Source organism: Protopterus annectens, chromosome 3.part1 (genome assembly GCF_019279795.1).
Source record: "Protopterus annectens isolate FY-2018-M chromosome 3.part1, PAN1.0, whole genome shotgun sequence".
Lineage (NCBI taxonomy): Eukaryota > Metazoa > Chordata > Ceratodontiformes > Protopteridae > Protopterus > Protopterus annectens.
This window is the reverse complement of record NC_056732.1, coordinates 82,850,552-82,866,152: the sequence shown is the minus strand read 5'-3', so window position 1 is coordinate 82,866,152 and position 15,601 is coordinate 82,850,552.

Below are 15,601 nucleotides of genomic sequence, written 5' to 3'. Positions count from 1 at the left end.
GAAAATTGGTGAAATATGTGATATTAAGGACAAACTTCTTTGTAAATAATCTGTTTATATTTTAAAGTTCAATACTATGGTACCTGTAGGCTTAAATTTAGAGATTAATTGGAAACACTTACTATGTAATTGAATAATTAATTGATGAATGCTGTTATATAAAGCTGTGTGTTTTGTATTACTCCTGGAAGGCTGTAAGCTGAGGTGCTAGAGTTTTGAGGGTTTTTTTTTATCAAACCTGTGTTTGTGCTGTGGCCAGTTGTGAATTTCTTCTTGCTGCCGTTCTTCAAGTTGTTACTTATTTATTTTTTAGTTTTTAAATACAGTTGCTCTATTTTACATCAAAATATAGTATAATATATAATTATTTTACAGAAATATATTATTAGCTTACATTTCAGGATTCATAAAATCCAGATGCCCATTTTATAAGAAAAGTAATACTGGAATGTATATACTATGGATATGAATGCACACGAATGCTTGCAAGTCAGGAAGCCAATTATTGGTCTGAGTTACTAAGTGTGCTGCACATACTCTAACATGGTGGCATGTATTACGAGTCGCATTATGTCTAAGTATACATTGACTGACCAAGAGTACCAATGGTCAGTACAACAAATACTGCTTAAAAGAATGAATTCCAGACCAATCAATAATCACCCCCCCCCCACAGACATTATTCTTCTCCATCACCCTTTAGCCTACTTCTTTTACAGACTTGCTCTGTTTCCGCCATTGTAGCTCCAGGCTTTACACTGACATGTATAACTGACTAGTAGGCTGCTACTTGTAAAATTAAACAAACAAAAAAAAAAAAACTCCCCTTCATAACAGTTTTTAAAGGAGATCTAGACATCTTGTACCCTCACCCCCACAACTTCATACATACTAAGCCATAGACTGCATAGCAACAAGGGAGAGTCATATTCCCAATCCCTATTTAACCCCCTTCTTGAACACAATATTCATGGAATATGCAATTAACTGTGCATCTGATTTGTCAGGCATTGATTAGACTACCTGGTCAGCTGACCTTTCAGTTGAATGAATGATTCCCATACATGTTTCAGCCTACAGGTATGGCTAGACATATAGAAGCCGATATAGATATTGATATGTCTTTCCATGTCTGTGAAAATGGAATTCATGGGGATATTGAAATAGTCTTTTACTGATGATTTAGGGAATGATTTTCCACTTGTCTTGAATCAAGGTCATACAATAAAAATCCTATAGTAAAAGATGTTTCATTTGCTACATAAACAGGGTTTATTATGTGTTCCATTTATGCATTTACCCTGTTCCAAGGTTTAATTTACAGTTTCCTTTTGATTACCATGGACTGCAGTAATCGTGTAAGTTAAGGTTTTATGCCATTTTTGGTAGGTTTCATGAACAGGTTATCTTATAGGTAGTTTTCTGTCATAATTCTGAAGTACTTTTTAAATCCATTTGCATGAGTCAGTATTTTAAAGATGTTAATAATGTAATAAGGGCAGTGTCAAGATATTTCAGTTTTGTTGTGTTGTTATATATGTTTAATATGTTTGGTTTAGATCTACTATAGGAACTGTAGAACCATTTTTTCAAGTTTCAGAAACTCATTGCCGGCTATATTTTTATGATCTGAGGCAAATTAACATAAAATTATTTTTGCAGGTGGTAAATCCCCCTATATACCTGTTGATGTAGGGCTCTTCCCTAATTTGCAGTGTATGTCCAAGCAAGTTTAATTTAAATATAATATATATATATATATATATATATATATATATATATATATATATATATATATATATATATGAACACACACACACACACACGTCTCTTGCATTCAAATATTGTATTGTAAACCTTATTTACTGCCCTCTCTTCCCTTGTTTGTATGTAATTATTTTTGCAGATGTAGCTGTTTCACAAAATGCTTGCATTTCATTACTATTCTGACATAGCTAGACACATTGTATGCATTCATCTGCTGCAACAATTTTGAATTTGTCATTTCCTTTCTTACTGTAGCTATACTTGATATACCTTCATTAAGTTAGGCTTTTCTCCATTGGTTAGCCCTCTCCTTTCTCTAGTACAGGTTTCTGCTAGTTCCGTTCCTTCCGGCGAGTGTGTATCTCCAGTCTTCTGCCAGTTACTAAACTCTTCCTCGTTATTTTTTTTCATCTTCCTTCTGGATACTGTTCTATAACTTATACATCTAACGATGTCTCTACTCTGTCTGCTTTCCCTTCCTTATGGTCACCATTTTTTATTTGACCACTGTTTTATTTCTCCCACCCTCCGTCTCGTCCTTCAGTCCTTCCAGTACTTTTTGCTGTCATCATTGACGGAGTCTTCCTCCTGCTAACCTCTCACCTATTTAGAATGTGGAAACATAATTAACAGACTCCACTTATGCATGCAAAAATTCTCTAGGATTATCCTTTCTGTTCGGTAGACCTAACTGGGTGCTTTCATAACCTGATATTAGGTTACTGAACCTTAGCCCCACCACTTGATCTTGATTTTTCAAATGTCACAACTTTTAACCCCTTCTGGAGTGTCATACGGGAGCATGTCCATTTAAGACATTTATTGAAGTGCATTTCAATAATGGATTTATAGTTTTATAGTTTTTTTATTAAATTAAATGATAATCTCAATACAACATTCTATTTTAAGCTTCTAATGAATGCAACTATTCATAGGTTCATAGCTAATTACTAAGTAACTGCTCTAATAAGCCATTCTAAACCTAGCTATTTGATTGAAATGACAAGTGAATCTTTGAGTTGTGTATTGTTTTCAAGCATTATAATTTCCCATTCTACCACTGCCTTTGTATTTTATCTGATTTGCCATTCTACTATGTGTTATTTTTTTTATTTAGTTAGATAGTTATGTTTCCTTGTTTGCATACTTGCCTAGTGAGTTGATCCACAAAGATCCCATTTCTGCCACAGCCAGGGCATGTATGTCCCAGCAAGAACATAGAGAAAGAGTAACAATATTATATATTCAGTGTAATACAGTCTAAGTTGAGTCTTTGCTCTTTCTCTATGGTTGTGCAACCATGAAATAAGGATATTTGGCTATTTATGTTCTTTCTCTATGATTGTGTGAAGAAGGAATCAATATATTTAAGTAAGGGGGGTTAAGAGCAAACCCCATGTAGCTTATACTCTTGCAAAAATAGTATATATATATATATATATATATATATATATATATATATATATATATATATATATATACGGTGCTTTAGTAGAGTTTATGATGAAACTGAGAAATAGAATTTAATGATTTAGTTTTGTTGGTTTAGCTTTTGTTCTTCACGTGCTTGAATTTCTACTTCAACAATAGCTGATCTATATGTGCCACACGTGGAAGATTTGTGTGACTTTTCAGCACATTCTTCACTTCTACGAACGTACTTTGATGCTTAAAAATTTCAATGTAGTGTTCCTGTATTCATTCAGTGTTACACTCTTGCCCCTTTCGTAAATTTGTCATGCAGTAATTCCTAGAATAAGCTCTTCTGCGTTACGTTATAAGCATGCAAGAAACACAGAAGAGGCCTTACTTTTTCTCATGTTGGCTTGATTTCCCTCCTGAATGTATGATATCTAACCTTTTGTCATAGCCCTCTGGAATCTCTAGTTTATTTATTTATTCACTGTTTATCCTTCTAAGTACTTCCTCTGGTATGAATTCAGGTCCACCAGTTAGTCTTCTACATAGCCAGTTCAGAAATTATGCAGGTTCATTCCATAACATCTAACCCACTGAAACAAAGGACCAGGCTGGCTTGCATTCACCATACAGGTGAGCAGTTCACTGGTACAATGCTTTGCACTGCCACTGACATTAAGATTTTCAGGTGTTGAAATCATAAGTGAGGCAAGAATGCCCTAAATGATATACTGTTTGTCATTTATGCCTGTGTCATACTACAGTTAATAACATAACCTGTTTTCTGTCTTTCATAGCTTTCTTTCTAAGGATACACAAAGTTGGTTGCTATGACTGACTGTTTGTATGTTGCCTTTGCCACTATTTTCAACTATATTATTGTGGCACTGTGCTGTTTTCTAAGTTAGGGAACATGACAGTATGCCCATGGGGGTGTGGCTACTATTTCATGTTTATTTTTCATTGCACATGCCTGTGGTTGTGCAGCTGCTTCTGCTCCATTGTACCTATATGGGATAGTGTAGATTGGTGTCCTACTTGTGAGCACCATTTCCTGTTCTGTTTCTTTAAGCATAAACATGGTTCTTTAGTATCTGTCTTGTGCTGTGGGACCATATCAGGCTACTGCTTGCATATATATATATATATATATATATATATATATATATATATATATATATATATATGTGTGTGTGTGTGTGTGTGTGTGTGTGTGTGTGTGTGTGTGTGTGTGTGTGCATGTGTGTGTCTGTATACACACACACACACACACACACACACATATATATATATATATATATATATATATATATAGATATATATATATATATGTACACATATATATGCAGGGCTGTAGCTTTGCACTGTAATCTGGGTCTAAGTAACTCCTGTGTGTGATATGTGATGGTTTGCATATCCTTTCTGTTTTTCTGCACAAGAAGAATGATAGGACAATGCTGCTAGCTGCCGGCTGCCACAGGAGTCAGCGTAGACTTATATTTAACACAGTTATTAAAATTCTATTTCCACACCCATAGTATGTGTAGTGTACCAGCTTTGAATCCTCATCAATAATTGCAGCCTTTCCTTCCTGTCTCCCTACTGCAGGTTGCAATAGTCCTTTTGAGCCACAGATTTGATAGCTACCACCTGATTTTACACAAGCCAAGACTGTAGCTAAGGGAGGTGAGCAGGGTTGAAGTGCCTCACTGGGGGAAGGTTCTGGACCATTCCAAGTAAGTACTCTGCCCCAATTTCCTTCCCGGATTTATCCAGACAAGGAAAATGTAGTGGAGAAGGCTGTTGGCCAGATAAGTGTACACCAGATTCCCATGTATTACCTGACCTCATAAACCTAGTTTCAGACTCACTGGATTGGCTGACTGATGCCATCAAGCCACCGCAGATGGGTGTGGCCCATGCCACCAGTCACAAAAAGCTAAGACTCTTATCTACTGGGTGCCAGTAATGTTCATCTGATCTGGTCAGTAGCTGGTATACTCCACCTTGTCTCTATTTATTTTACAAACCTCTGTCTGTTTAAGGGTATCCTGTGTCACCCCTCTGGTGTATGCAGATACACCTCTATACCTAAGATGTTTCATGTATATTTCATAGGTTCATAGGTAGGTACTAGGCTATCAACCCTGGGCCCTATACAAGCCCAGCTAAAAAGGTACCCTGGCTTTTGTCACCCAAGAAAATTATTTTCCTGTGCCACTGTTGAGCAGAGCCACAGAGGTGATCCCCAGGGTGAATTTCCTATTTCCCATCCAATCATCAAGATTTTTATTGAAGAGTGCTAATGAGGAGCTTTGTTTGATATAGATAGGTAGTTTATTCCAGAGTATGGGAAGTCTCTGGGACAGGAATCTATCCCTCTGGCATGTTTTGTTTATTGTAGTGACAAGGTTTAGGTCCCTAGAGCGTGTAGCTCGGAGGGATTGGGATTTCTATAAGTGGAGCATGTCCAACAGCTCTGGGTTTGACATAGCTTTGTATGTTAGGCAGAGATCACCTCTGAGTAGGTGATATGTGACGGAGTAAAGCTGGAGTTTTTTGAGACGGTCTGCGTAGGGCATCTCTTTGAGGCCAGTAATCCTCCTTGTGAGGTATTTCTGCGGCCTTTCCAGTTGTTGTAGATGTCTTGTGAGGTACATACCAAAAGGGGCATTGTACTCTATAATGGGTCTAATGAGTGATGAGTAGAGGGGAACAATGACCTCTTTTTTTCTGGATGAGAATCCTTTTGTGATGAGGTGTGCCACGTAGAAGGATTTCCTGACTACTGTGGTGATGTGATTATCAAAGGAGAGACTACTGTCCACCTGTGTCCCAAGGTCTCTTATCACACTTTCGGTGTTAAGTATACTACCGCCTATGTTGTAGTTCATGGGTACAGAGTTTTTACCAAAAGGGATGACAATGCACTTTTTGGCATTGAGCTTGAGGCCATGGCTTTGACACCAGGCATCTGTCTCAGTGAGGCCCTTTTGTAGGATGTCCACATCGTTAGGAGTTTCAATTATGGCTCCTAGTTTGCAGTCATCTGCGAACTTCATTAGCCAAAGACCTTCTGTGTTAGCCTGTACTTCAGAGAAGTAGATACCAAACAGGAGAGGACCCAGGACTGAACCCTGTGGTACTCCACTTGTCACTGGTCTGAAGTCGGATTTGGTGTCTGCTACTTTCACAGTGTGGGTTCTGTCAGTGAGCCAGTTGGCAACCCATCTTGTGACATAGGGATTTATACCTAGTTTAGTGAGTTTATCTATAATTACAGAGTGGAGGATGGTGTCGAAAGCCTTGGCAAGATCTAGATAGGCTGTGTGAACCACCTTACCCTTGTCTACGGCTTTGGTGACTGCTTCAAAGAAGTCTATCAGGTTTAGGAAACATGATCTGCCTTTTACAAACCTGAACTGGGTGGGGTCCAGAGTTTGGAGATTGCCAATGTCTTTGTTGATAAGTTCCATGATGATACATTCCATGGCCTTGCAGACCAGGCTCATCAGGCTAATGGGGCGGTAGTTCCCAGGGTCTGTGGTGGCTCCCCCCTTGTGGAGTGGGATAACTGTCGCTGTGCACCATTCAGCAGGCACAAAGCCTGAGGTGAGGCTATGATTAAACATGGTACTTAGGTGGGGTGCCAGTTCATTCTGTAGTTCATGTAGAATGCAGCCTGGGATGTTGTCTGGTCCCATGGATGCTGTGTTCTTGGCTTTGGAGAGTGTGGTTTTTACCTGTGCAGCTGTGATTACAGGAACTTTGCATTCTTACGGTATAGAGATAGGCTCTTTAGGGGGTGAGAGGGGGTAAGGTTAGCACTGATCCTATCTGCCAGGATGTTGGCAATATCAGTTGGGTCTGTATATTTAGTGCCATTGTGCTGTAACTCAGAGCAGATCTGAGTGTTGCCATTGAGATTCTTGACATAGCTATAGAATGCTTTGTGGTTGTCTTTAGAATCAGTGGCAATTTTGTTTTTGTAACTAGCTTTGGAGGATTTTATCAGGGATCACAGCTTCTTACTGAGTCTGACCAGGGAGCTCCTCCACTCATGGGATTTGACTCTCTTTTGCAACAGTTTCATCCTTCTGTTGTACAGTTTGTTTATGGCAGGGGACCACCAGATTGGCTTCCTTTTTTTGGAGTATAGTGTCTTGGTTCTGTTTGGGATAGCATGATCCATGCACTCATGTAAGTGCTTATAAAGTGCAATTGTGTAGGATTCAGTAGTTGTAACTGTATTGTCCATCTGCATGGGTGTCATGAAGATCACTACTTCTGTCTTAAGAAGCATGAAGTTGGCTTTGGAGAAATTTTTTATCATGGTTTCCTTAATGGGGGTGGGGCAGGATGTGGAGATCTAGGGTAATTAGCTTATGGTCAGATCGGACCAATGAGGCATTGACTTCAGGTGTGGAACACCGGTCACTCATGTTGGTAATAACTAGATCTAGGATATTGTTGCCCCTGGTGGGGGTGTGGATAAGTTGATCCAGGGCATTGGAGTTTATGAATAGCAGAAAGCGTTGAGTGAAGGAGTTGGTACATGAGTAGTTTTCCCAGTTAATGGTGGGGTAGTTGAAATCGCCCATTATTAGGGTGTTTGGTTGAACCCTAATATTTTCCAGTACGTCAAGAAAAGAGGAGTGGGAATCCTGGGGCATGGTGGGTGATCTGTAGCAAGCTACAATTTGGACTGCAGTTTTGTCAAGAGTTAGTTGCACTTGGATAACCTCGGCTGCATTATCCTGAGCAACTAGCCTGGAGGTGTGGATATCCTTAATGAATATGGACACACCTCCACCTTTGGTGTTCCGGTCCAGGTTACATGGCCGAAAAGTGTGGTATGAGTTATAGCCTGGTAATGCAGGGGTGCTCTCTGGAGCCTTGAACCAGGTCTCAGTCACTGCACAGATATCGATGTTCTCCATTTTAAGGAGTGCCTCGAGTGAGTGTATTTTGAGATTTAGACTTCTAGCATTGAGTAGCTATCACCCTCAGTTTTTGCTTGCCTGTTCCTGTTATGGTGGTGAATTTGTCATTTGAACCTTGCCTAAAATAGGCACTATAGGGGCGGCAAGAACCTTAGCCAGTATCCAGAATCCCAGGGGTGACAGGTGCAGGCCATCTCTGGCAAGGCATCGTGGTCTGTTGACCATGTCATCCCAGGCAGACAGATACTGGATCCCTTTAGAATGGCACCAGAAGCTTAGCCAATTGTTGAAGTCAATCATTCTGCCCTTGTACTGTGGCATCATTCTGGGTGATGGCAGAATGCTACTCAGGGCTAGGGTCATACCTGCCTGGGCTACAAGATCAGAGAACTCTTCCATGTCTCTTTTCATGTAGTCCAGGGAAGTACATCTCAGGTCATTCACACCAACATGGACAATGACAGAGTCATATTTGTACTTGCTGTGGAGTGACCTGAGTGCATGGGTTATGTGGCGGATCCTGGCACCCAACAGGCAGCTGACAGTAACCTTCTCCTTGTTTAGCCTGGTGAGTGGGACATCAGTGTGCCTGACTATAGAGTCACCTATGACTAGTGTGTTGGGTACGTTGTTTTGACTTATTGGCTGTGGTTGAGTGGCACACTGATTCTGCGGGCTATGTGTCATTTGGGTTGTGTTGGGGGTGGAGGTTGCTTGCATTTCTGCTTTGGAGGTCTCTGTTGCTTGAGCAGATTATTATTGAGAGCCTCTGTGAATGTTTTTGTGTTTCTATGTGTGGATTTTGGTGGTGTAGATTTAGTGAGACTATGTGATGAGTGTGGTGTGGTGCAAGTATTTACCTTCTCCTCTTGACTGTCAAGTTCAGTCTTGATTGGAGAGAGCTTTACCTCCAGTTTGGCTAGATAAGTGCATCTCTCACAGGTTGTAGTGCTGGGTGGTAGGAGGACAGGGTTGTCTGTGTACATGAGGCAATTTCTACATTGCCCCAAGATGCCCAGATTCATCAGATAAACAGGAGAGAATACTGGGAGCTGACCCTTGGACATGCCTGAATAAAAAACTATTTTCCTCTAAGTAAGTGAGGAAAGTGAGTACAAGAGCTGTTTTTCTCTAAGCAAGTGAGGAAAGTAAGTACCAAAACTGTTTTCCTCTAGGTAATGAGGAAGATTGAGTGCTGTAGTAATTAACAGTTTATTTAGTGCTTACAAGTTCTGAACAAGTGCTGATCACGAATAAGCAAATTCAAGTGCTAAAACTAAGAATCTGTATCTGGACTAAACTAGTTACAGGAAAGGGGGGAAACAAGTGCAAATGTAAGCTTTTAAATCAGAAAGTTGAGAGAAATGGAAAAACTGCCCAAATGGCCAATAACTACAATTTCTGGGCCAGAACCACGCCTTATTTGGTAGATAGGTTACCTAGTGCTTAACACTCCCACTGATAAGCTAGAAGGCTTCCCTCCAACACAGATACAATGTCAGTAAATCTGAATCTGGACTACTCTAGTTACAGGAAAGGTTTTTTTTTTTTTTTGTTTTTTTGTTGTTATATTTATATATATATATATATATATATATATATATATATATATATATATATATATATATATATATACAGAAAAGTAGCTAAAACAGCAGTCAAAACAGTTCAAATGCAGTGCAAGCTAGCACATTTGAGTACGTATAGCTATGTATTTCTGTCCCCTTGATGTCTATCTCCCTCCTCTAATATAGTTCCTTTGCATATTTTACCCCCTTTCTTTCTGTTTCAATATATATATAAAATGAAGGCACTTTCCCCACAAAAATGAATATGTGCCACACTTTCCCTTAGCCATACTTTAATGTACTGAGTTCTTAATATGTGTTTCTCTGCTTGCTATACCCTTTTCCTTCCTTCCTGTCTTCCTTTCCACACCTTTCATCAAGGTATGAGGTAGGCCCCCATTGACTGGACTTTCACATCTATTATACGCTTTTTTTGCAGGACACAGTGGCAGACTGCCATGGCAGATGATTGCTCACCTGCTGTAGCTTTTGTATATGTTTTATAAGGTTTGCAGAATGAGGTGAGAGATCACTACCTGGCCCTTCTTCATATGCCCTAGGCTATGCTAATCTGCTTTGCTTATAATATTACTATTCCACTTTATCTGTCTCCTTGATCTGCAGCTGTCTGTCTACTCATGCAATGAGTCCCTGTTTAGTTATCCATGCCTCCTTGACAATGGAGTGTATTATCTCTATGTGAAACAAGCCATCTGCTGCACTGAAGCATATCTGTATGAATGATGGCCCTTGTCATCGATGTCAACTAAATCTCCTTAATGGTTTCCATTACAACATCCTCCAAAAGTTACAAAAACTTAACATTTGCAATTTTGTTTTCTTATACTACAGATGTCTGTCAGTATCAGAGGTTAAACAGTTAATACACTCACCATTGTTGTTGGAAGATCAAAAGGCTATTGGTTGTTTTCCCGCATAAAATGCCTAAATTAATTTTCTAGTACTGGTATTGTAGTATGCCATGGGTGAGTGAATTCCTGAGTTTGCTAGCCTTCAGGGCAAATATTAAACCATGCCATAAGGGGGAGTGTATTCCTGAGCGTGCCTGCCTTCAGGACAGATATTAAACCATGCCTACTTTGGTGGTCACTTGAGTTGATGTAAAAGATTCCATGGAACTTATTGAAAAGAGTAGGGGTACTTTATTTATATATTCAAATAAATAAATACTATTATTTACAATTTTACTTTCTATATGCATTCATTTTACTTCTTATTTTAAACATACAAATACATACAATCAAATACATATTAGACCTACTCTTTCTGCCACAGCCATCTCTTCACTGTGTTTAATAATTTAATAGTTTGCAGTGTTTTTATTAAATAGCAAAACATCACATCTTTCAAAACAATCCACATGGTAGAAAGAGGTATTCTGTCTACTTTGTTCCACAACATTTCCATATTCACATTAAAGTCATACTTTTGCAAATGTCTTTTCTTGGTTATTGGCCATAAATTCTAAAGTCTCATATATCGTACATAAACATGATCACTAGTCTTTTCCACCCAACTCAGACTGTATAGTCTTTCCTTAACTCTTTCATAGAAATCTCTTTCTTCTAAGTGTAAGTGCTTGTTTTTGTCAGATGAAGGATTTAATTTAGAACACAAAATCATGAAATTAGCATGCCTTTTATTTCTCTAATCTCCTATCCCATTTGTATTATATTTTCATAAAAATTGTTTTCTTGACATTCCACTACCACTGTGTTACCTTTACCTAGTACTATTTTTTTTGCTGTAATACATTTTTCAAAAATAGTCATGCCCCCGGATTCTCAAAAGCTTGCACAGAGTGCAAGATCGGTGCAGGAGCTCCAGCAAGCAAATGTCTGCATTGCGATCCAGGAGCAGCTTGCAGGGGCGTGCACTAATCCTGCACGGACTAAGCCCTGGTAAACAAATCACCCCATTTGCAGGAAAAATCTATGCAAATGAGGTGATTTTGCAATCCAGGAAGCTTGCAACAGTCCGTGTAAAACTAGTGCTATCTGCAGAAATGTACTCGGTTAGTAACTGAGTATATTTCTGAAAATCCCAAAATGAAGCTGTGACAGCCCCAAATAGAGGCTGCATATCATGTAGTAAGCATGCCATTGGCCAAGTATAAGACCATTGGCATTGCAAACAAAAAAAAATCAACTTTTATTTTTTTTTAGCTGATCTCTGCTGTTTAAGCGTAGGGCAGTGGCGCGCAACAGGATCGGGGTGGGGGATAATAAAATAAACCTAAAATAAACAGTCTAACTAAAATCACTATTCTGCCATGCAAGTCAACGGCAAGCAGAAGACAACCTGGCCAGTAAGTAGTGGTTGCTAAGCAGAGAGGCTCAGTGTGAGACATGTAACTATGCATTAGCAGGCAATCCTATGCAAATGAAGGGAAGGATAATGAATCCCAGTTTTCCCCAGCACGTGAGTCAGGTCCCAACAGTGTAAGAGTAGGAATAGCTTGATGCAAGCCTAGGAGTTAGGTGACATTATGGGGGAGGGGGTGTCAGGCATACTGTAAGCAGATTGGAGCCTTGTGGCTCGGGTCTGTTTAGCACTCTTTACAAAGCCTAAGCAGGTCTATGTGCTGCACACCGGGTTTTACAGTAAGAAAAAAGAAGTTAAACCAGGAAATAGCAGCAGTGTGCACATTTGAGCACTCTGTTTGCGCAGCGCGCACACGGGCTTAAACAGGAAGGCAATGGCAAAGGAAAACAGCAGTAGGAAGGTAATCAAGGTGAACTAGCCTAGCTGGCAAGTGAAATGTATCAGAATCAGCCAATTACACAGGCAGCAGACCAGCCCAGCCCAGAACACTACTATAAACTAAGCAAACACCTTCCCCTCTGGTTTTTCCCACACTCTACACCATCGGTGTATACAAACGGGGAAATTTTAACAAACCTACAAAATGAGAAGGGCTGCAGCAGGCAACATAGAACAACATGTGCAAGAGGCTGAGGGTGGTGAGGATGTGAATGCTGCCGATCAACCCACAATGAGGAGACGGAGAAGAGTGTACAGACCCAGGGTAACCTAACACGGGCTACATGAGCTGGAGATAGTGGAGCACTATAGTGTGGACAGAGACCTCCTAAAGCAAATTGTTGAGCTGTACCGGCCACACCTGACACACCAAAATGACCGAGGGGAACCCATCCCAGTGGATACCAAGGTATGTGTAGGCCTAGGAATACTAGCCACAGGTACCTCCCAAAGCTCAACTGGGGATATCATGGGGATCTCACAGGCATCAGCATCCAGAGTATTCCACCAATTACTGGATGCCATGTGAGCACGTATATTTCCTCAACACCCGTGAGGTGTTGACCAGCAATATGCGTTTCTTCCACCAAATAGCAGAATACCCTGAGGTAGTGGGTGCTATAGACTGCACACACATATGCATCAAAGCACCACCCGGTGATCAAGGTAGGACCAACATCAACCACAGGGGCATCCCCTCCATCAACTGCCAGGTCATATGTGATGCCCAGGGCATTATAATGAATGTGTGTGCTGGCTGCCCTGGAAGCTATGATGATTCCTACATATGGCATCTGATGCAGCTGTACCAGAGATTTGCCAATGGGGACATCCCCTACGGTCACCTAGTAGGGGATGCTGGTTACACACTGGAGCCATGGCTGATGACACCCATCAGAAATGCACACACACCCAAACAAGAATGCCATAATGAGGCACACGCACAGACCAGAGTTATAATAGAGCATGTGTTTGGGATGATCAGGTCACGGTTCCAGTGTCTGGACACATCCATTGGAGCCTTGCAGTACTCACCAGCTACATGTTCCCAAATTGTTATAGTATCTGCTATGCTACACAATATGATCCTGTGGAAACAGCTTCAGCAGGAACAACCATGGGGCAGGGACACACAGCCCCCCACCAATGCCAAGGCCTGCACAGGCACAGAGTGACTCAGAGGAGGAACAAACTGAGCCTGCCCCAATAGATAGATGGAGGTGTGCCCAGTTTACTGAAGCTGTGGCAAAGAGATAATGCATAGCACATGCACTGACACAGTAGGGACCCAGGGAAAGACACCTCTCTCTCTGACTCGCACATACAGTAAAAGGGATGCCAAACATAACACTACCTGTGTTTAACCATGTATAGGGAGTGTACTATGTGCATCCGACATAGGCAGCCCTCCAGCACCATCCGCAAGTCTGGCACACCCTCAAGGTAAGTCAATCATCCTACCAATTGCCAAATGCAGTAGAATGTGTCGTTACCTGTATCTATGGTATGGATGTGAGCATGCAAGAGAATTGGGTGGCTGGATGTTATGGCAGCAGACAGTAGACACCCATAGTGGCACCATGATATCTGTAACACATAGTAGCCAGTACTACACAGAGTGACAAAACCCACTGCAGGAAATGTGCTAAGTGACATGTGTGTCCATATGACCCACACAAGCCAGTCAGGAGTGTTCACATACCCAACAACAGTCTCAGCCAGCAGGACAGGTGTAGACAAACCCAAACAGAGCCTGTGCTATGGCCCCTGAATGATGGCTATGGTTAACCTCCCCCATAGGCCTGTACAGACAGACTATAGCAGGGCATGCAGTGGGATGTTAGTTCTGAAGGGTAGGAAGTCCGAAAATAATATGTAGGACAACCAAAGCCACGATTTGTAGTACACTGGTATGCTTCTAGTCAGCATGATAGTTAACAATACAGAAAGAAATGGAGTACCTGACATACCAGTAGAGTCATAGCAAATGTGTACAAGTGACACGTGTGCCCCCCACATCCTACATAGTAATGTAATAACAGTCAGGTGTGCCCCCCTCAATCCTGTGTAAAACTGCAGAAATAGACAGATGTGCCCCCCAATGTAGTAATGTAATAACAGTCAAGTGTGCCTCCCCCCATCCTGTGTAGAAATGTAGAAATAGTCAGGTGAGCCTCCCACCCACTCTACATAGGAATGTAATAACAGTCAGGTGTGCCCCCCCCCAATCATGTGTAGAAATGTAGAAATAGACAGGTGTGCCCCCCTGTGTATTAATGTAATAACAGTCAGGTGTGCCCCCCCATCCTGTGTACAAATGTAGAAATAGTCAGGTGAGCCTCCCACCCTATGTAGTAATGTAATAACAGTCAGGTGTGCCCCCCAACCCTGTGTAGAAATATAGAAATAGATAGGTGTGCCCCCCCATGTAGTAATGTAATAACAGTCAAGTGTGTCCCCCATCCTGTGTAGAAATGCAGAAATAGTTGGCTTAGCCCCCCCCATCCTATGCAGAAATGTAGGAACAGTCAATGCCAAATGCTTGATGGATACCCAGCAGAAACAGCATGCCACCTGTCGGTGTACAACACCAAGGTCAGCACTGCAGTACAAACCACCTGGACTCGATCCACACATTAAATAGAGAAGGCCATACTGGGCATGCTCACACAGTTAAACACAAGAAGGCCATGTCTGCAAACACCAGTGGATCAGACATATCTGGCATTTGCAATTGTTAGTGCAGACACTCGTTAGTATGCACCATGCATGCCTTGCACACACAGTGGATAGGAATACAAACATATATGTAAGGTCAACACACTATAATAAGCCAAAGGTAGATGTACATAGATGTGTGGAAGAGGGTGACTGTGACAAGGAGCCATCCAGGCCAGTTCCACCCAGCACACAGCCAAAGGGTCCCAACCACATGAGGTTCAGATGTTACTCACTGCAGATACTAGCCACCAGTATCTGTCAGCATTACAGACTATTGGTGCACGTTCCAGCTGTGAAACATGACTGTACAAGGAAGTAATCATCTAGCAGATGTATACACATACCTGTGAAATATGACCCTGTGTGTGTCCACATGTGGCGTGTCAACCTCTAGATGAA